Raw genomic sequence first — 21109 nt, 5'->3', positions numbered from 1 at the left:
TTCTCACTAACACTGATAAACAGATTGGTAAGGGGAGCACTGGCGTCCCTGGAGATCCCTGCCATTACTCTTTTCTGTATGGAAAACCTTACAATCGGAATTGCAGTTACTTAGTTGGTGAACTTAAAGGCAATGGGTTTGATTGGATCTCAGAGAGGAAGATGTAGGTGGCAGAGCTCAAGTGGAAGCACTTAATTCCCAGAGGCAGGGTGTGTATACTGGTACTTACCTTAATGCAAAGTAGAAGCAGAACACTAATATAAGTGATATGACACAGGTAGATCTAGGCATTGGCTGATCAGCCATGGTGTTTCCAAAAGTGAAGTAAACAAAAAGCCCACAAAATTTACTAGATTTATATAGCTTAAAAATTCAAGAACAAATGAACAGAAACCTACTTCAAATCATACTAAAAGAGAATCACACCCCTCAGCCACTTCTCAGAGTTGATAACAGTTTACAGACTCAATGCACCTTTGAATGAAGGGGAAACTGGGTTCTCTTGGGGAAGAACCTGGTGCCACCAAAATTTTTACAGTCAGTCCTTCACCCTCGCTCCCTCAATGGAATCTAAGGTCTTTTGCCTGAGTGACTGTAAATTAGGGAAATGGAAATGATCAGACATTTGGGGAAATATTGGACACTGGTTCTGAATTAATGTGATTTCAGGGAATCCCAAACATTTTGTGGCCTCAGCAAGAGTAAAGGCCTATGGAGGTAAGATAATCAATGGAGTTTTAGCATAAATCTAACTTACAGTTATCCAAAAGATCCTCAAATGCATCCTGTAGTCAATTCCTCTATTCCAGAATACATAACTGGGATAGTTATGCTTCGTGTTTGACAAAATCCTCATATTGACTCCTTAACCTATAGTGTGAGGGCTACTATTCTGAGAAAGACCAAATGGAACCCATTAGTGTTGCTTTTGCTTGGCAAAATAGTAAAACAAAAAGAGCATCTCATCCCTGGGGGGATTGCAGAGATTAGTGTCACTTTCAAGGACTTCAAGGATGCAGAGATGGTGGTCACCATTACATTTCTGTTTAATTCTCCCATTTGCTTTATACAGAACATGGTTGGGCTGTGGGAAATGATGATACAATATCATAAACTGAATTAAGTGTTGACTGTGATTGTAGCTGCTCTACCAGATGTGATTTCCTTGCTTCAGCAAATTAACACACCTCCTAGTATCTGATATGTAACTATTGATTTGGCAAATGCTTACTCCATATTTATACATAAGACCCATCAGAAACAATTTATTTTCAGCTGGCAAGACAAGAAATATATGTTCACAACCTTCCTACCTCAGGATTATATTACCTCTCCAGTCCTCTGTCACAATTTAGTTCACAGCGCTCTTGATCTCCTTTCTCTTGCACAAGGCATCATGCTGGTCCATTACACTGACAATGTTATACTGATTGGACCAAAAGAGTAGAAAGTAGCAATCATTTGAAAGCCAGGGAATGGGAAATAAAATCAACTACAATTCAAGGTCCTTCTACTTCAGTGGATAATCCAGGAGTCTAGTGTTGTGGGGCATGTAGATATATCCCTTCTAAGTTAAAATATAAGTTGCTATATCTGGTTCTCCCTACAACCAAAAAAGAGGCACAATGCCTAGTGGGTCTACTTGGATTTTGATGGCAACTCATGTCTCAGATGTTTTACCCTGGATCATTTGCCACATGACTCAGAAAGCTGTTAGTTTGGAGTGGACCCCAGAACAATAAATGGTTCTTCAGCAGGTCCAGGGACTGTGAAGAGTGCTCCAGCATGAAGGCCATATAGTCCAGAAGAGCCAGTGGTATTGGAAGTGGCAGTAGCAGGTAGAAATGCTGTTTGAATTCTCTAGCAGGCTCCCCTCAGTGAATTGCAGTGGGGACATTTAGGATTTTGGAGCCAGACTCTGTCATCATCTACAGACATCTACTATCCCTTTGAAAAACAGCTCTTGGCCTGCCACTGGGCCTTGGCAGAAACTGAACATTTGACTATGGGAATGAGATGAATTGCTTGTAATGAGGAGGGTATTACCTAATTCACTGAGTCATAAAAGTTGAACACACACAGCAACAGTGTATCATTAAATAGAAATGGTATATACACAATGGAACCAGAGCAGATCCAGAAGGTTACAAATAATCTCATGGAAGATAAAATAATTAAAACTCTTGAAGACGTAGGCATAGGTAAGGAATTTCTGAACAAAACTCCAAAAAAACAAGAAATAGTGCCAAGAGTTAATGAAAGAGGTCAAATCAAATTAAAAATTTCTGTAGAACAAAGGAAATAACCAACAGAATGAAAACATAGTCCCCCAGATGAGAAAAAAAAATTGTCAGCTATTCCTCAAATGACACATATCAGGACCATACAAAGAGCTAATAAAAAGAGAGAGAGAAAGACCTCTCAAATAGAGGACCTAATAAAATAATGACTGAGCACAATAAATACACTTCTCAGAAGAAAAACAAATAACCAATAAAAACATCAAAAAGTAGCATCTCTGGCCATTTGAGAAATAAAAATCAGAACAATATTCAGATTCCACCTCACTCCAGAAAAACATGGCTATCACCAAGAACCAAATAATAACAAATGCTAGCAAGACTGCAGGGAAAAGGAAATCCTGCATTGATGGTAGGATCATAAACTAGTTACAACCGCCATGACAATCACTATGGAAAGCCCTTAAAAACCTGAGCTTAGAAATTCCATCTGACCCAGGTATTCTCCTTCTGATATCTTTCCTAAAGAGTTAAAGACATCATATTGTAATGTTATGCACATGCCTATATTTATAGCAACACAAATTACAGAAGGTGAATCCTATAGAGCAGCCATAATGTCCAGCCACAGATGAATGAATAAAAAAGTGGCATTTATACACAATGCAGTATTATTCTTCCAGCGTACAAAATGAATCATTTATAGGAAAATGGATGCAGCTTGAGAACATAATGTCAAATAAAATAAATCAGACACAAGGCTTAAATGTCTTATAATCTCCTTATATGAGAAACTCAGAATGCAAATGAGGAGCTAAATAAAAGATAAGAGGAATTAGAGGATAAGACTTTTGCAAACTGGAAGGGAACCAAGAGATAAAAGGTAGAGGAATGGAGGGAAGAAGAGGCGGATGTACAAGAGGATTAAGGTGTGTTATGAGCATGTGTCAATTCCCCATAAAGAATGTAATAATTTTATACAATAAACATGTACTGGGAAAAAATAAATAAGTGAACAAGAGAAAGATGGAATTGAGAAAGGCACTAGAAGATGGAAAAACTTCCCATGTTCATGGATCAACAGAATTAATATTGTTAAAATGACCATACTACTGAATGTGATCTACAGATTCAATCAATCCCCATCAAAATACCAATGACATTCTTCAAAGAATTAGAGAAGGAAATTCAAAAATTAATATGGAAATTCCAAACACCAAAAATAGCAAAAGAAGTCCTGAGCAAAAATAGTAGCACTAGAAGAAATAACAATGTGTAATTTCAAATCATATTGGGCAGTCAAAGGAATAAAAACTGGCTGCCAGGGATTTAACTCAGTGGCATAAGCACTTGCCTCGCAAGAGTAAAGTCATGAGTTCGATCCAAGTACGAAAGAAAGAAAAATAGCAAGGTATTGGCATTAAAACAGACACACAGATAAATGAAATAGTATAGAAGACATAGAAATAAACTCACACAATGATAGCTATCTAATTTTTGACAAAGGTGAAAAAAATATACATTGGGGGAAAAGGTAGCATCTTTAACAAATGGTCTGAGAAAACTAGGTATCTATATGAAGAAGATTAAAACTACATCCCTATATTTTTACCCTGTACAAATTATAGGATTTGAAGGTCAAAATTAATAGGAGAAATCATAAAAGAAACACCCCAAGATACACGCAGAGGTCACAACTTCCCTAATAATTTCAAATAGCCCAGAATATTATCAAGAATTGACAAAATGGGATTGTATTAAGTTAAAAAACATTCACAGTAAAGAAAATAATACAGTGAAGAGACAGCCTACAGAATGGAAGAACTTCTTTGTCAGCTAGTCTTCTGATAGAGGATTAATACTCAAAATATATAAAGAAGGTTGTATCACAAAACAAATAATAAAATTCATAAGTAGACAAACTAAACAAACACTCCTCAAAAGAAGAGGTACATATAGCAAATATATATATATGAAAAAACAGTCAACATCTCTAGCCATAAGTAAAGTACACCTAAACCTACATTAAGATTCCTTCTAATCCCAGTTAAAATGGGATAAACACACACACACACACACACACACACACACACACACACACACACACAAATAAACAGTGGCAGAAAGATTGAAGAAAAGTAATACTTTAGACTGTTGGTGGGAATGTAAATTAACAAAACCACTATGCAAATCATCATGGAATTTCCTTTAAAAACTACAAATAGAAATTCCATGTTACCCAATCATACCAGAAATCAGTACATACTTAAAGGAATTAAAGTTAAATTCTGTAGGAATACTTTCCTACCTAACTCTGCAATGGTACAAATAACAATAGCCATGTTATAGAATGAGCCTAGGTGCCCATCAGTAGATGAATGGACAAAAAAAATGTGGTGTCTGTACAATCATTGGCGTATTATTCATTTATGAAGAATAGAATTCTGTCATTCTCAGAAAAATGGACAAGAATGGACATGTCATGATGACGACATGAGTCAAACTTCAAAGAAATTATTCCATATTTTCTGTCGTATCAGAACTCTAGGAAATAAAGAAAAAAAATAAAAGTAAAAAAGGAGGCCATAAGAAGAAAAAGATAGGAAGAAGGAAGGGGAGGATAAACAAGGGTAAGAGGGGTCATATAGGGACAAATATGTTATATATATATATATATATATATATATATATATATATATATTTTATAACACAATGGTCAATATAATTAATATGGATTAATAAAATGCATTTTAAAATACATTCACCTTGAACTACTATTGCATATTCTACAAACTCCATATATATCACTGCTATTATTTTACCTGATTTTCATTTCTTTTTCAAGAAATACTTAGGAGCTATTTTTTTAGTCTTACACTTTCAACTAACTTCATTTTGAGCAGTTAGTTTTCTTTTTTTTATTTTTATTTAAAAGGAAAAAGAGAAAAAACAAAACACAACAAAGCGCTGTAAGGGTACAAGTAATACAGAACTACAAAAAAAAAAAAAAAAAACAGTAAGAAATCACCAGTTAATAGATTACACATTATCGTCTTAGAGATCGTTGTTCAAGTCACAGTATCAAAGCATACAAAGTGAACATTCAAACAGAGAGACAAGCAGTTAGTTTTCAACCAATATTTCATTCCTAATTTCTACTATAAATGAAATAGAAAATGAATAAAAGAAAATGATAAAGTAATATAGTTTTAATAAACTGCTTAAGAACAGTTCTATTCAAAATTTTTATTAATTCTACACTTATATGATCCACATATTTCTAAGCCTGCTTTGTCCTATCTTCTCCTGAATATTACCTAAACTCTTATAACTTGCTCTCCCATCTTTTTAGTTAATATATTTTTCATTAGTTACATAAGCTCAGTCACCCACATAAGGTGTGATGGAGGGATGGAGTGGGAATAAAATGAAAAGAAAACAATTGTTGAAATTCAGAGAATCTTGTTTTCCTATATGAATAATATTGTTACCAGTCTCTCCCATCTCTTAATCTCACTTGTGGCTTCAATTATGCAGATCCTAAACCATTTCAATGTTCCTATATACATTTATATTAAATTATCCATTGTTAGCACTAATTACATGAGCACTTAACCTGATGAAAGCTAGTAAAAAGTTAACATCAGGAACAATCTTTTAAAAATTCATTTTTATGCAGAGCCCTGGAGGAGAAACAAGAAATCAATTCACCCTTCCTATGAGCCAGCTGATGAAGGGGCTGGGAGACAAGAAACCTATCCCATCCCACTCCCAGTAAGAAACATGCTGATTCAGAGGAACACATGCTGAGTTGATCACAACCAAGGTCCAAAACAACTTAATACTTTTATTATTTGATTGACTTTGCAGATGTAAAGCTGATAGTCTGTACTTCTATTGAGGATAACAATATGCAATGTAGCATCTATAGGGCATTTCTTTCTGTCTTGTTTGAAATCCAATATTGTTCTCACTGTTTTGGTTTGTTCCATTTTATTGTTTTATTTTACCCCATATTCTATATTGATTGGTTTTATTCTGTTCTGTTTTGTTTGATTTTATTATGTCTGACTAGGCAGCAATTTTGTAGATAACAAGAGGCATTACATTGTTGATTTTCTATTATCCTGTTTGGAAGTTCTGTATTACTTTCACTGTTTTGTTTTGATTACTTTTATTCTGTTTGGTTTCATTCTTTTTAAAATAAACCCATTTAAAATTTATTTTTAATAAACATTGTAAGTGTTCATAAAGATAGTTAAGAATTGGACTCCCACTTTCATTGCATATATTTGAAAGTTATATGCTTCCATTCATATTTAGTACCAGCTATAGCAGCATTTTTTTTTTTACTTTTTTTTTCTTCTGTCTTTTGGAGACAGGGTCTCACTACGCAGTTCAGGCTGACCTTGGGCTCACTTTGTAGCCCAGGCAGGTCTTGAACTTTCAATGATCTGCCTGCCTCAGGCCTCCCAAGTGCTGGGATTACAGGAGTGCACTACCATGCCCAGCCCTATAGCACCATTTTTATTACCTTCATCTTCTGTATTTTTCTGTTGTTGTGCAATTCAGTAATCACCTGATCTCTTTGCAGAAATGTATGAAAGGACATGGAGGAAAATATCAGACTGAAATCAATAACATTTTAGAATCATAGATGGATTACTCAGCTTTTTATCCCACATTTATTATTATCATTATAATCAAAATTTAACTCTCTCAGCATGTTAATAGGATTCCAGCCTAGTAAATCCTATCATTTAAATCAATTACACCTTCTGATCTTCAAATCAAAATCCCCAGATGAAATATGTATCAATTGCAAAACTTACTCTACATCTGAAAATGGATGGAATAAATATAATAAAACAAAAGTATAGCACATTTTATATTATCACCACACATGAGAGTGGAACATGATGTGTGACATCCCAGATCTCTGCACACCAGCATCCTTCCCAACTCCCTCAGTCCTGGATCACAGTGAAGCCGACCTTGGCTATGCAGTGTTTTTCCCAAGAAGAAATGTGATTAACTTGACACGTGAAGTAACTTTTTTCAAAAATCTCTTAATATTTAAAAATACAACAGCAGGATTTCTTTTTTTAAAAAATCATAGTGCGCTGAAGACAAATTTGAGAAAATCTCCCCATAAGAAAAATAAGATGACAAAGAAATGGAATAGAAAAGAAAATTAAGGAACAAACCCCAGAAAAAAAGCAGAAGTGATAATAATGCAAGTGGAATACTTTAAGTACTCCCACAATCTTGTTTTGACTGATTAGACTCTGTTCCATTCTATATGATAGTATCAAGTTTGAAGACATAGGCAACTACTTCGAAGACAATAAGATTCACTAAGATACCCATTCTGGTTTGACTATTGTCTTCTTTGGAAGTCCTGTAATGTTTACAATGCCTAAGTTTTATTGGTCTTGTTCTCTACTGTTTTGTCCAACTTTATAATATCTAATAAGATAGACAATTCTTTTTAAGGAAACAAGGGACAACGTTGATAACCATTGTTGATAAACTTGTACTCTGTTCTACACCATGTGCTATGTCTATCCTTGGTATTGACTGACAGCTTTGTTTTGCCATATTTGACTGTATTCTTCCCCCCCCCCAAAGAAAGTAATAAGCACTAAGGAGTAATAAAATCCAAGATGTGTAAATTTTGTTGTAAAAAAGAGAGGGGGAAAAAAAAAAGAAAAGAAAAAGAGCTCTAACGGATATAACAGCAAGTGTGTTTGGGGGTGTTAAATAGCTGACTTTATCAATGTTTTTGGAACATTGAACACAGCTGTTTGCAGTCTCCCTGTTTGAATGTCCACCTTGTGTTCTTTGATACTGTGATTTGAGGAATTATTTTCAAGAAAATAGTGTGTAATCTACTAGCAGGTAATTTCTTACTGTTATGTTTTTTTGTTTTGTTTTGTTTTGGTTTTGTTTTGTTTTGTAGTTCTGTATTGCGTGTACCCTTACGCCGCTTTGGTTTGTTTTGTGTTTTTCTCTTTTTCCTCTTAAATTAAAAAAAAAAAAAAAAAGAACTTTCCTGAGTACTAATACAATTTAATGACAAGCCTGAAAGAATTCATCATATTTAATGTAATTGAAAGAAACAAATATGCACCAAGGCTTATCACTTCAAAACTTCAAAACACTGAGATCACAGAAAAGATCACATAAGGCATCTGGAATTTCTTTTTTGGTGGTATCAGGGATTGAACTCATAACCTCATGCTTGCCAGGCAGGTTCTTAAGGCATCTAGAACTTAAAAACAGGTCATATATTTTAAATAGAGAATCAGGCTGGAATATAGTACATGCCTATCATGTGTAATGTTCCAAGTTCATTCTTCAGCACCACAAAACATTGAAAAAAGAAAAAAAAGGCATAAAAATGACTGATTACTTGTTAGCAACAAGGGAAGGTAGGAGACAGTACTTTCAAAATCTAAAAGTAAATTATTTCACACATATTCCACATATGTAAAATCATCTATTAAACACTCTCACTGGAGAAATCACTGGCAGTTTTATTCCACTAAAATGAGGAAGTAAACTGTGAAAGAAGAATATAGAAAAATATAAGAAATAGTGCAACTAAGTAAATAGAACAGGGAAGTGGAGTCTCCAAGATAATGGGGAAATAAAAGTCTCAGCTATATTCCAGCCACTGAAGGAAAGAGTATTAGATCAGAACATTTGAAAACATGTGAACAAGAGTGGCATATGACACTATCACAAGCCACTCAAACTTTCAGAAACAATAGGTAGAAACAGATAAGTTCAATGGGACTGTCATTTTGTTGATATTAGCTACAACACGATGGCACATGGTAGCAATGGAAAGATTAAATTATAGAGAAACTTGCTTCTAACAAGGCTTATAAAGAAGCTTAATGTTATTGTTTCACTGAACAAGCATCTTTTGCTCCTCAGGGATATGAAAGCCAATTAAACACAAATCTGTTTAGATAATTCATTTTATACATGTTTTAGTATGTCCAGATCTAAATGCTTATGTGCTTTGACTATCTCTGGAAATGTAAATAGGAATCTATAGCATTCATTATTTCAAGAAAAGACAACTGGATTTACTGTCATAAAAAGATGTAAGGTAGTTATATTTTTCTCTCAATTTCTATAATGCAGGCACGTTAAGTGCAACAACCCCTCCCTTCCAAGCAATGATAATATCAGTACCATTGGATGCATTTCCTGCCATTACCATGCCCTCACTTGGCTGTTAGTTTTGCTTACCCACACACTCACATTGTGACACTTTCCTTCATTCCACTCACTATTTAACTTTTTAAAAGCTCAATTACCCATAAGAAAAAAAGTTCCTTTTCATTTCATTTATGAGACAAAAATTACACTAATTATGGGTGATCAGAGGAGTGCTAATGATATTTCCATATCAAGGAATGGTAAATTCACAAGTTCTGAAAAGAAATTAATCATAATAAAGAGTCGTTGCCATCAGTTTCTAAAGACCTTGCCTCTGAGATTCAAATAATTCAGATTTTTAAAGCAAATTTTCCTCTATCTCTTTTTCTTCTCTGTAATTAAGACTACTTTACTTTTAGTGCCAGCTTTAAAGATTAAAGATTCCTTGCTCAGTTTGTTTCCAGTGTGGTTTAATTACTGAACAGCAATAGCCTTGTTTTCCTGTCTCGACATAAGTTCTCTAACATAGCTGTATCATGCCTGGGATGGAGTGAGGTAGCCAAGTTTAGTGCTTGCACAAGCCCACACTATATTACCCAGGACCTAGAGACCTGTCAGGGAAACGTAGGTTACTGATAGAGCATCCAAAAATAACCGTAAGAAAAAATTGCAATAAGCAGGTCTGCATAGAGACATCAGCCTGAAGGTAAAGTTGTTGATAACAAGGGAGGAAGTTGATGACAAAAAGGCTACAATGAAGAGCAAATGAATGTCCCTATGAGCCAGTAGGAACAAACACTTGGGAACCTGGGTTGATGTTTTTAAATATCAGATTAGATATCTGAGAATCTCAGATTAGATTTGTACATATGTCCTTTACAATTTCATCTAATTATGATAAACATGTTAGAGTCAGCTTGGAATTATGTGAAAGATTGCTTGATAATATTTTTTCCAAAATAGTAAAGGAAACATATGGGTGAGAGAATCTAAGACATTCTCAGCGTATTAAACTCATGCAAAGAAATACAAATCAATTAAAGGAAATCTGCCATGGATCATGAATTTGACAAATTACCTCTCAGCTTTACAACAGGTACCTGCTGCAAGTTAACATTCAATCAGTGCACTAAAGGAAATGTCTTCAAAATCACAATGCCACTATCCTCAAAGAAAACTTGTTGATCAGAAAAGTACCTTCAGTTTTACAAACAAGAGGACATATGCTCTGTGACTCCTTGGAGGACATGCGTCCCAGGCACTAGGAGATTAGAATGAACTACTCACCTGCTTTAGCTCATTAAATTCAGCAGAGGTGCTATCTGTTCAACAGAATAACAAATGCCACAAATTTGCAATTGACTGTAGATTTACTACAAAACACATTCACACATGAGGCTTCTCTACACTTTTAGCTCAGTCTAAAATACACAATCAAAGCCACTCAAAATGTGCCTAATCACTGTTTTTACAAAAGCATTTTTACCAAACAATTTTATAACACACACACATGCACACACACACACACACACACACACACACACACACACAGTACAAGGATCACTATCTTGCCGTTGAAATTTTTACTTGGGTGAAATTAATTTCTGAGTGGAAAATGTGTTATAAATTTTATTAAAAAAACTAGTAAACCATACTTTAGAACAATTTTTGAGTCATCATAAATAAACTGAAAGGGATCCACGAGCCCTTTTCTCAGTCTCCTGTCCTTCAACACCACCCACCCCACATAGGTCCTACCCACCTTCCTACTACATGTAACATTCAAGTTCTCTCTCGTTTTCTACATGAAATGGTTCTTAATTTCTCTCATACACATTTATCATATATTACAAGTGGTTATTATTGTTTTAAAATTACAAGTTTCGTGTCATGATTGTCCATATTCCATGTATATTTTACATTACTGCCTGTGCAGAGTAAGTGTGCAGGAGTTTGTTGGTAAGTTTATACTGTTATAAACTTAAAATCTAAAAAGGAATTGTTTGGAGTTCAACTTATTAGTCTCTATGTATCAGTGATTATTTAAAACAAGTTGATCAGACAGTTGCCTGGGCAGGAGGATTTGAAAGTATCTAAAAAGTTTATACCTGGATTCAAATATCTTGCTGGGTTACTGATTTTTCTTCTTTCCTGTCTGAATTTTTGCATTAATGAGTTCAAATAATAAAGCAAAGGTGCAGTTTCCAAAATCTTCCTGTTATGATGCTTTATCACTTCGTATATAAGCAAAAAATGGATACAATAATTGACCACTCAATATGCACAAAGATGCCAGAAAGAAGAAAATATTTACAATAGAAAGAGATCTATGGAGAATAGTGCTACTGATGAGCAGTACAGAATGACTTTGTCTCCTGTGTTCCTCAAGGTAGTTCTCATGAATTCCATTTGCCTTGGAATAATCACCCCTGAAGCCCCTTCACACTGGGAAGCGCTCCTGTCTGAATAATAAATTGTAGTCATTGTCTGCAGGATGGTTTGTCTTTAAATGGAGCCCCAGGTTGCTGTGGCACATGAGCCTCTTCATAGTACTAAACAGAGATTATTTTAAAAGCCTCTCTTAATTCACTGCATTTTTCTGGCAAGCCTCTGACAACAACACAGTTACCATCTGCTCTTTGTTCCTTTCACCTTCTCAGAAAGGTTGGCAGACCTGTGATGACTGATGCCATCTCTGGGCATTCTTCCATTTGGTTGTCAGCCTCTCAGCCCATGCTAAAACCAAAATTAGTAGACTATATCTACTTATTTACTGACTGACAGTCCTTTAGAAGATAAAGGGAATTAATGACATGCTATATTATGTGCTGAAGAGTAAGTTCTAGACAGTTAAAGGAAAAAACAAACACTGGGAATTTTAACAACTTGCCAAATTCATTTTTTATACTTTTCTCATTCCAACTTACTTTCTTGTCCATCATTAATAGCAGCTATCGCATTTCTATTTAGGTTTACTTTCATAATCGCTCCTGGAGTGTGTCTATACATGTAACAAGTCAGCTGGGATGTGGTTGCTGTGTGAGAAGCAAGGTGTACTAACCACCTAAAAGAAGTCTCATTTGCACATTATCCTAAAAACTCATAATGCTACGCTGTACCTCAGCGTGATAATAAAATATGAGGAACACAAGCCTCAGGGCAATAAGGCTATGTTGTTGCCACTCACATCATATAAAAAACCCTGAAGTTCAAATCTTTCCCTCCACTAGACAAAATCAGAAGTTTGGATTTGCTAATATCAAGGATCCACTGTACATTAAAAATATAGGTAAAATGTTTGTGAACAAGTGTATCTGGCATTGATCTCTGATTCCTGAAAGTATTAAAATACATTTTATTTCAACCATTGTTGTTTTAAGTTCTGGTTTGGTTCTGTCTCAAACAAATCTGAATTCAAGAATTTAAAGCTATTTCTTCTTCCCACAAATCTGCTCCTTTTTAATTTTCCAAAATCAAGCTCCATTCAAGATTCACTATGAATTATATGATGAGAAAGAAAATCAACTAGAATTTGTGCCAGAATTCTTGATATAGTTTTGTCACATACATAAGGATTTTAATGGATCTGTCACATATAATACCTTCAGACCTCTGCAGTCTCAACTGTTGTGAGAAAGTGTAGTGTGTCTGGCATTTGTCTTAGGTTCCTGAAAGAAGGATTAAACTACATTTTATTTCAACCACCTTTAATTTCCAATTATGAAAAATTTTATGATGAAGAATATTATTTTTCATGAATTTTAATGATTAAATCCCTTCAATTTTTTAAAAGATATCTTTGGGTTGAATATGAAAATGAATCCCAAGAAATACCTTGCAGAGCTCACGCACATCTATTGAGAACAGAATATACCCTTCAACTTGGTATGGAAAGACTCGGATTTTAAGTTTCTGCATCAAACTCTTTTCACAAAAGTTCACAAAGCCTAGATGTTTTAAAAGTGTAAAATACACAACTGACATCATGATACCAGTTGAAGTCATGGAATAATATTTAGTTTTCAGGGGTTCTCAAGATCAAATTTGGCAACTGTGAAATTCCTATTCATTAAGTGCTGCATTGAAAAATAGGACTTCTATCTTTAGAGTTGGGTGTTTATCTCAGGAGTACTTGATGTCTTATGGACAACTACAAAAATATTTATGGAAAATTTCTAATAGAAAAATAACTACAAAAATGATGTACTCGCTGTGAATTCCCTAAAGAACAGAGCAAATGTTCTAGGCATTGCCAGGTAGTGTCTTGAGGAGATTAGATAATTGAGTACCAACATATTCCTAAATGAGGAAAAAAGGTTTTTTGTCTACAAAATAGGCTTTGCCTGTATAGTACTCATACAATCTCAACTAAACAATTTCCTTTGCCTCTGATATATATATATATATATATATATATATATATATATACTACAATTTGAAAAAAATATATATATATACATACAGTGAAGGTTTAAATTTTTTAAAAATTGTAGTAAAAGACATACCAGTTCCCCCTCCTATACTAAACATTACTTTGAACACACTTATGCCATCATTCTTCCCATTTTCTGGAGCAGTCCTAGAAGTCCTCTTTTGTGTCTTTATTTGGCTGCCTTGATGTTCTGAATCAATTCAAAAGATTTACCTTCTGTGATTATTTTGATTCGGAGAAAGAGTCAGACGTTACACAGTGCCAGGCCTGATGAAAAAAGATGAATTGGGACACACCACCGTATTTTTGCAAGCCTGGATTTTAGTTGGTTGGCACATGGGAGCAGTTGCCTCTGTATTATCACATCTCCTAAAGACCCATATGGAAAAGGACTTCCACAACTGCTTCAGAAAGTGCGAAGAATTATGGGTTAATTGTATTCACAGTGAGGAGGAGTCTTTTGAGGGAATTAATGGCACGTGTCTCTTACTGTATTACATTTTAACATTTTTATATACCCGCCATGTTTATCAGTCACCTCAGACTTCTGCTTTCACAGGCCTTCAGGTAAAATCCTCCTCCCATGAGCTAGGGTCTGGTCTACTAGAGTTGTTTTATTTGTTTTGAATACATTTTTAAATAACTTTGAATTTTCTGAAAAGTTAAAATGGTAGTATAGAGTCTTTCCACATAGTATACCTTATCCCAGGTTTTCATAATGTTAGAATCTTAATTTAAAAATGGTACATTTCTGAAAAATCAAGATGTTACTATTAGCACAATACTATCAGCTATGGACTTTATCCATATTTTACCAGTTTTCTAATATTCTTTGTTCTAGGACCCAATCTTGGATGGTGATAGAACCTGTGGAAGAGTGCTTACCTACAGTCACCAAGGTCCTAAGTTGATCCACAGCATACCTGCAAAAAGCTGGTGGGGGTGGAGTCTGCCCAATCCACGATGCCTGAACGCGTGTTTAATCATTAGTTCTTCTCATGCTTTTCTGCTCTGCCACAATTTTTCAGTCTCTCCTTATTTCAGTGTACCTTAATACTTTGGAGATTATTAGCAAGTATGATATAGAATGTTTTTCAACTTAAATTCTCTGTTTTTTCATGAATAGACACTAAGTTTCAAGAGGAAAAAGCAGCTGAGGTAAGGTATGCATCTCAGAACATCCCTGAACTGCGTTGGAGCAAGACACAGAATGGCAGAAAGTTCTACTGTGTTGCCTAGTACAAACCCGTGATAGCTTGCAAGTAGATAACTTATATTGTTTAAATAGTCGGGGTGTGGTACACAGCTGTAACACCAGCATTCTGGAAACTGAGGCAAGGAAAATTTCAAGTTCAAGCCCAGCCTGGGCAACTGAGTAACTTAACAAGACCCTGTCTCAAGGTGGAAAAAAAAAATAGTGAGGATAATTAAATGTAGCTGTGTGTAAAAGCTCTGAGCTCAATTCCTAGTACAAAAGTTGGGGAAAACCATTAAAAAGTAATTATTAGCATGAAGATTCAGTTCTAAAGCTATATCTTTTGCTTTGATTGAGAATTTAACCAAAAGATCACAATACTTTGTAATCAGTTATCAAGTGTTTATATTTCCTTTAAAGAAACAGTATTAATGAACAATTGTTTGACTTACTTACCGTTAGTTCTAAAATTTAAAAATAAATTTTTAAAATACCTCCATAATGACACTACCCTCACAAACTTACTGCTTGTGTAAAAGAAGGTATAGAGTAATAGATAATATGCTCATGAAAACAGCATACAATCGTAAGGGTGCATGGCAGGTACAAATGTTGGAATCTGATGAGCTCATTTTAAAAACTTGATAATGGTTCTTAAGACTAATAGTTTACATAATGTTTACCTTATGTTATGGTTTTGATCTAAAATGTCCCTTTAAAGTCTCATGTGTTTGGATCATGGAGGACATGATTAAGCAGGGAATGATCAAAGGCTAGCACAGACAAGCATAATTAGGGAAGAATCTATTAAGCCACGGAGGCCAGTCATCGTACAGACTGTAGAAGGAGCCATACAGCAGTCATTCCATAACTATCTGGAACATGAGATAATGGTTTACCCACTAGTGCCTAACAGCCATTGTGTCAAGTCCTATCAGTTACATGTGTATGTGGTTGAGAGTGCTGGATAGAGTAGAGAAGAGTTCATAGCAATATGTGAAAGAGAGAGAGCTATTGATGTACAGTGCTGATATTGCACAGCTGATGCACAATGCCAATTTTGTGTACAACTGGATGTCATATAACAGATCACAAAAGTGAATCAGTGTGAGCACAAGGAGGTCAGGCAACACATGTACATCCATAGACAAGTTTTTATGATTACTATCAATCCAAAAGGTCTTACAATTGACTCACACTAAGCAAGAGTTCTAACTTGGGGACGTCTGAATAAATGATCTGACATTCTCCTTGAATGATTTAAGAAAGTTTCCCCTATTGGCTTCAAATATGAAAACTGACAATACAAAAAGAAAGAAAGAAAATTGACAATGGAGGAAATTAGAAACAGGAAATCCAGTTACAAAGCTCAATTAATTTAAACTATGGGCTTGTTTCCTCATGTAACCACAGTTAATCAATTTTGCTCCTCTAGTTCCAAATAGCAAAGACCTTTTAAAGAAGTGTAGAATTTTACAGTGATTCTCAGATTTCAGCATACATCAGAATCTCCTGTGAAATGAGTTTTAAAAGATTTGTGAAAACAGATTTCTGAATCTCTCAGACAGATCCTCATTCAGTAAGTCTGAGGGGAACTCAGAGAAGTTACCTTTCCAATAAGGAAATGCACATTTTGTGGCCTGGGAATGGAATAGCAGGAATAGAAAGTGACACAGTGTGAATACCACAAGCCTAGTAGGAATAAGATGGGCTTTGGTGTCAAGCAGGCCTGTGTTTAAACCCAGCCTTTGTGACATGTTCCTGTGAACTTCTCACAGTACCATCTGTAAAGCAAGAGCAGCCCTCATTGTGCAGAACTGGGTAAGAAGAAAAGGAGATGATGATATTGGTAAATGCTCAGTGTACCAGTGGGCATACTATATATATATATGTATATATATATATATATATATATATATATATATATATTGCATATATATGTATTGTATATATGTATATATACATGTATTAGGAAATAATTTTATATATATATTTAATAAATAAAATAAATAATTTAATATATATATATATATTGCATATATATGTATTGTATATATGTATATATACATGTATTAGGAAATAATTTTAAAAAACCAAATTTGACAGAATAACAACTTTTTTGCCAGGTACCTTCTTAACTTTTTTTTTATTTTGAGACAGAATATTGCCAACTTGCCCAATTAGGCTAGAATTTGAGATCCATGGGCCTCAATTTGCTAGAGTGTGAGATTATAGGCAGGTGTCACTATACCCAGCTTACTAGGAGCTTGTTTGAAAATTTGAGAATAAATAAGATTGGCATTCCAATTTTAATTTCCATAATCAGTTAAGGAATATGTTACTATCATTTATATCTCAAATTGCTCCTTCTCACTTCCCTATTTTCCCTAATCTTTATGCTATTAGCTCTTTCATAGACATGTATGAAAGATGAAAGGCAGGGCCTCAGAAGCCTGACCAACATGCAGAGATAGGTCCAGCATTGCACAAAGCATCAGGGCTTCCAAGGTATAAAAGACCTCATTGATCTCTCCCTTGCTATTTCAAAAATGAGACAACAAAATCTGTCAAATGTCCTATGGCATTCAAGATAAAGGTTTTGAATTGTAGACAAAATATTTCAGTTTGTCTAGCCTTTTGACACTATTTCCAACTCCATAGTTTATTCAAAATGTCTGTATGCATCTTAAAATTATTTTTATCATGTTGATTTGCTCATCTACAAATGTATGCTGCTTAAGTCATAGTTTAAATGTAAATTTTAATGAATGCTATGAATCAGTGCCTAATTTGCACATTTTGTTAATTACCTGTGCTTTGGGATAATCCATCCAAGATGTTCCCTATTACTCTGAGTAATTAAAAGTTGACCTATTTTCAAATTTTTGCAGCTCAAATACAATGAATTCCAGTCAATTTTCTTTCCTAATAGAAAATCCATCATTTATTTAAATAGTCCATCAGGCATAATTGGAATGTAAAATCTTGAGATGAAAATTAACTTTCAAAGGTCACAGAGTCCATCCTTTTACCTTTGGGTAGATTGTCAAATCAGCCAGAGGACGTATTGCATATCTTATAGCCTATTTGTAAAATGTAGCCAAAAATGTGGAGCAACCTACAGAGAAAATGATTTCTCTGTCCTCACCATCTGAATCCTAGACCTAGAGAAAGCTCAGCTTAGGAGTTGCAAATATTTTCATGTGTAAATGTATGGAAAAACACACTCAGACTCCATGTTCAAATGCCTCATACACAAGACTGACCGATGAAGGTTGGAATGTACATGTACAAATTCTCTTCCTTGATGTAACTCATGTTTTTGCTTTTTATGCTTAGAGAAGAATCAAATTCTCTATGAGATTAGCGCCCACTCAAAACAGTCAGTGAACTTTAAACTGTGGGTCACATTCCAATTTTACAAGATTCAGTGGTATAGACTCATCCTCAGGGTGGCAATGGGAATTTTTTTTTTTAAACTTACCATGCTTTGGTCTTTGTCTCATTTATTGTTAAGGACCTAGATCAACAAGAAGGAAATGGCCATTTAAGAATTTCTCTCAGTCTTTCTCCAAGGCTGTTCTGTCAGTTCCCAAATCACTACATTCCTGGCTTTTCTTACAAACTTATTCCTAGCTTCATCGTGGTACCTCCCTGTGACACTGTTTACCTCTTCCTTTCTGTGCTTTGCAAACTGTCACTATGTAGAACAATTTCACATGTTTGAATGTAGAGACTTTCTTTTCCCTTCTTTGACTTGCACTATTTATATCATTTTGCAGTCTTCTTGCTTGGACTCCCCACTTTCAAATATTAGTGCTTTCCATGGCAAGAGACCCTGCTTCAGATATCCCTTGCCTTAATATTAAGCTGTATGATCAGTGCTGGTTCATGGTGCTTACCCTTTAACTCTGTTGCCTGAACGCTGTTTTGTTTTTCTCATCCAGAACTTAATCTCTCTGGTGTCTTCTCCAGCTCTGTTGATAGAAACTCTTTCATGCCATTTGCTTGAACCAACAACTTTAGAGTTATCTTTGTTCTTAAAATAGTAAATACTTTTCTGATGTTTTCAAAACATGGGTACGAAGTCTTTTAATTCCAATCTGTAAACCTGTTTGCAATGTGACTTTTCTGGTCTTCTTCTCAAGTGATGAGGTCAGTCTCCCCATCATTTATGTTTGAGCTGATCTTGTGACTTGTTTTGAAAAACAGAATGTGATAGAGATAATATTATGTGACTTTGAGGCAGATCCCTGGCAGCAACCACCTTCCCTCTCTTAGAATACAGCCTAAGGCCACCACAAGAGGATCTGGCCTCACACTAGAGAAAAAAGAACTGTATTAAAAAGGATCCCTTGGCAGTGGAGCTCAGCCACTTGAATGACTCCAGAAGAATCCATCGGAGGAACCAACCACAACCCACAAAGTTATGATAAATAGTGAATTATTTTTAGCCATTGTCTTCTAGAGTGGTGTTTCTCAGCAGTGGTAATAATTCACATCTCACCACTTCCATAGCTATCTGCAGAGCTTCCTATTTGATTGGAACCATGAATCCAGAACCACATTGGTAGTTTTTTCGTGGCCTCATTAGTTCTACCTTCAGTCCCTACAATCTCTTCTCAATTCAGCATCGGAAATGATTCCTTTAAAGCAAGGCAGGTCATACCACTGCTCTCATCCAAATCTACCAGGTGTTCCTGTGAAAGTCCAGATGGTTATGATGGCCTGCATTGTCCCGTATGGCTCAGTCTCCATCACCTCTCTGACCTCACCTTGTTTCACTGTCTTATTCACTGTGCCTCAGCCCCCTTCTGTTCCTTAATGTGCAACCACTTTGCCTACAGTGCTGCTCTGCAAACTTATGCTCCAATGTCATGTAAGCAAAGAAGCTTACTCTGACCATCTGATTTAAAATCGCACTCTGTATCCTTCCCAGAAGACCCAGTCAGCCGTATCTTTTTAACATCTCTTATCATCTTCTGTCATTCATTCTACAGAATTAATATATTTATTAAGATGATTATCTGTCTTCCCCCAATAAAGCAGACAGAGTATTATGTCTATTTTGTTTAGCATTTAATATCATCTCACACTGAAGTCCTACTATGCTTTTGTTCTTCTGTTTCCTTTTGTTCTATCATGTTATATCTTATTGGATATTATTATGCATGATAGTATAAACAAATTTTCTATGAAAAATGAGATAATATAATAGCAATTGTTCATTCTCTGTTATTTGGTTCTGAAAGCTCTGTACTGCTTTCATTCTCTTGAATGGTTTTACCATTTTTGATAAAGGAAAACAAGTATGATTTTAATCACATTTTGTGTTAAATCAGCCTCATTATTGTTCTGGATTAAAGCATAGTAACTGTTTCTTCCCATTTTCCCCTCCATGCTTTCTTTCATAAAGCCTCTATCTCACTCCAGTTTTCTCTAACAAGTCCTTCATGGACTGTCCACACCTAATGCTGCCCCATAGGCAGCTGGAAGACTTGTTGCCATCAAAAAATGGAGAAAGTGAAAAGAAGAAAAGCAGGAACCAGCACAACATCTGGAAACCAAAAACAGGCAACTAGAATTTCCAGAATTATGGCAAAGAGAAGGACCAGAAGTTTCCAGAAGAAATGCTAATAATCTACAAGTACCTAAAATAGAACAGGTAAAAGGAGCTGATTCACTAACAGGATTTGACAATGGCAAATGAAGAAGCATTTTAGAAAACAGTTCACAGCACTGTTAGAGGGTGTGGGAGAATCTAATTTTAGGGTAAAAAGAAAAAAAAAACTAAAGAAAAATGAAGCGATGGTTAATAATTATTAACTACTGAGCAGATATAATAAAAATCATTCTTTTCTATAAAAATCCTTAAAAGAAATATATTATTTAATGGGATACATTAAATCTACTGTCTGTGAAATCAAGGTTAAGACAGAGAAGTTTACTATTTCTTCCTCTATTTAATTTTGACCTGGATATTGTAGCTAGTTCAATAATGGAAGAAAAAGAAATAAAATGTATAAGAATTATAAAAAGAAATTTATTACTACCATTTTTATAGAC

At 34.9% G+C, this 21109-nt stretch overlaps 1 long non-coding RNA gene across 1 annotated transcript in view; it reads left to right on the top strand.

Moving 5' to 3' along the window:
• The window catches only part of LOC134470884 (uncharacterized), a 44195-nt gene extending 28534 nt beyond the window's left edge, over positions 1-15661 (top strand). The window contains exon 3 of the long non-coding RNA XR_010040085.1: positions 14690-15661. This is a non-coding gene — a long non-coding RNA (uncharacterized LOC134470884). The remainder of the gene's footprint in view (positions 1-14689) is intronic.
• The last annotated feature ends 5448 nt before the right edge of the window (positions 15662-21109 follow it).

Source organism: Cavia porcellus, unplaced genomic scaffold, assembly GCF_034190915.1.
Source record: "Cavia porcellus strain 051 isolate PalLab524CR breed Dunkin Hartley unplaced genomic scaffold, mCavPor4.1 scaffold_1, whole genome shotgun sequence".
NCBI lineage: Eukaryota > Metazoa > Chordata > Mammalia > Rodentia > Caviidae > Cavia > Cavia porcellus.
This window is presented reverse-complemented; position numbering and strand designations above follow the sequence as displayed.